The sequence below is a fragment of the Orycteropus afer genome, unplaced genomic scaffold, assembly GCF_000298275.1.
Source record: "Orycteropus afer afer isolate SDZICR_OR568_19922 unplaced genomic scaffold, OryAfe1.0 scaffold00094, whole genome shotgun sequence".
NCBI classification, from domain to species: domain Eukaryota; kingdom Metazoa; phylum Chordata; class Mammalia; order Tubulidentata; family Orycteropodidae; genus Orycteropus; species Orycteropus afer.
Genome location: NW_006921681.1, coordinates 3,243,981 through 3,246,764, shown reverse-complemented (window position 1 = coordinate 3,246,764; position 2,784 = coordinate 3,243,981). Strand labels below are relative to the sequence as shown.

The 2,784-nt window shown below is 33.8% G+C and overlaps 1 protein-coding gene across 1 annotated transcript in view; it reads right to left on the bottom strand.

The window, feature by feature from the left end:
* The window catches only part of PER3 (period circadian regulator 3), a 91,356-nt gene that overhangs the window by 15,105 nt on the left and 73,467 nt on the right, over positions 1–2,784 (bottom strand). The gene's annotated exons all lie outside the window — the stretch shown is intronic.

Sequence of the window (2,784 nt, the reverse complement as noted above, 5' to 3'; positions counted from 1 at the left end):
AAAACCCTGGAAGATAAAAATTTCCAACAAAGAATTACATACCTGGCAAAATTGTCCCTCAGATATGCTGGTGAAATTAGATTTTCAGATAAGCAGAAATTAAGGGAATTGGTTAAAACCAGACCCACATTACAAGGGATACTAAAGGGAATCCTTTGAACAGAGAACCAATAATAGCAAACAACTGATCATTAATGCACATGATGACATAACCCACAAACCAACATAGCTATGGAAGTATCCAAAGGAAAATAAGCTTACAAGATTGTAAACAAGGAACCAGAGCTATCAATTGGCAAATGAGGACAACTACAAACCATAAAGAAGGAAAAAATAGTGTAGTTACAGAACTTCTAAATGGTGAGGAAGTCAAGAGAGTTGCAAGATAGAATGGACTGTTCTAAACTCATGAACAAAATTATAAGTCACAGGGTAACCTCAGAGGAAAATGATTAACCTTCACATCACAAAAAAAGGACAAATATTTAGCAAATACTAAAACAAGAGCAACAAAGAAAATGATAACATGATTCATAAACATAATGAGCTCAGCATAGAAAATTATATGGAACAAAGAAACCAGGAACACCATGAAAAAACACATAACAAAATGACAGCAACTAATTCATACTTGTCGATAATTATACTGAATGTCAATGGATTAAATACACCACTCAAGAAATGGAGAACTGCAGACTGGATAAGAAAATATAACCCATCAATATTCTGTCTATAAGAGATACACCTTAGAGACAAAGACAAAAATAGACTAAATCTCAAAAGTTGGAAAAAGATGTATCAGGCAAATGGCGACCAAAAAAGAGCAGGAGAGGCAATATTAATTTCTGATAAAACTGACTTTAAGGCAAAAACCACCGTGAGACAAGGAATGACATTATATCATGATTAAAGGATCACCCAAACAAGAAGATATAACCATAATAAGTATCTACAGACCCAATGAAAGAGCCCCAAGATACATAAATCAGACTTTAACAGAAATGAAAAAGGAAATAGATGACTCCACAGTCATAGAAGGAGATTTTAATACATCATTTTCAATGAAGTAGGAAAACTGGAAAAAAAAAAAAAAAAAAACTCAACAAAGATGCAGAAAAGCTAAACAACACAATCCACCAACTTGACCTTGTAGATAGCTACAGAGCACTTCACCCAACAACAGCACAATATACATTCTTTCCAGTGCACATGGAACATTTTCCATGATAGACCATATGTTAAGCCATAAAGCAAGTCTTAAAAAATTTAAAAACCTTGAAACACTGCAAAGCATATTCTCAGATCACAATGCTATAAAATTAGAAATCAACAACCTAAAGATCAACGGAAACAGAGGTAACACACAGAAACTGAACAACACCCTCCTTATGAACAAATGGGTAATAGAAGAAATAAAAAATGAAATTAAAAGATTCCTTGAATCAAACGAGAATGAAAATACAACATACCAAAATCTTTGGGATACAGCAAAAGCAGTGATCAGAGGCCAATTTATAGCAATAAATACACACATCAAAAAAGAAGAACAAGCCAAAATCAACACTTTAAACTAACATTTCCAACAATTAGAAAAGGACAGCAAGAAAAGCCTAAAAGAAAGGAAATAATAAAGATTCGAGCAGAAATCAATGAAACAGAAAATAAAAAGACAATAGAAAAAATCAACAAGACGAGAAGCTGTTTTTTTGAAAAGATTAATAAAATTGACAAACCACTGGCAAATTTAACAAAGGAAAAGAAGGAGAGAATACAAATAACATGAATAAGAAACAAAATGGGCAGTATCACAACAGAACCAACTGAAATAAAAAAGATAGCATCAGGATACTATGAAGAACTGTACTTCAACAAATTTGAAAATCTAGAGAAATGGAAAGATTTCTAGAAACACACTACTTACCTAAACCAACACAGTCTAAGCTGGAAAAGTTGATCAGATCCATAACAAAAGAAGAAATTGAACAGGTCATAAAAAAATTACCAACAAAAAAAAAGTCCTGACCCAGACAGCTTCACTGGAGAATTCTACCAAACATTCTGAGAGGAGCTGATACCATTCCTACTCAAACTAGTCCAGAACATAGAAAACGATGGAATCCTCCCGAATTCATTTTATAAAGCAAGCATAACCGTGATTATACCAAAGCCAGGAAAAGACATTACTAAAAAAGGAAAACTACAGACCAATATCCCTCATAAATATAAGATGCAAACATCTTCAACAAAATCCTAGCCAACACACTCCAACAGCATATCCAAAAAACAATACATTATGACCAAATGGGGTTCATATCAGGTATGCCAAGGATGGTTCAACATGAGAAAAACAATCAACATCATCCACCACAAAAATAAAACAAAGGAAAAAGAACCACATGATCATATCAATCGATGCAGAAAAGGCATTTGATAAAATCTAACCCCATTCCTGATTAAAACTCTCAACAAAACAGGAATAGAAATGAAATTCCTCAGTAATAAAGGGCATAAATGCAAAATCAACAGCTAACATTATTCTCAGTGAAGAGAGACTAAAACCATTCCCCTTGGGAACAGGAACCAGACAAGGATGCCCTCTATCACCACTTCTATTCAACACTGTATCAGAAGTTCTAGCCAGCGCAATAAGGCAAGAAAGGGAAATCAAAGGCATCCAAATTTGTAAGGAAGAAGTCAAACTATCCCTATTTGCTGATGATATGATCCTCTACCTAGAAAACCCAAGAGACTCAGTCTAAAATCTACTGGAACTAATTGAGAGAT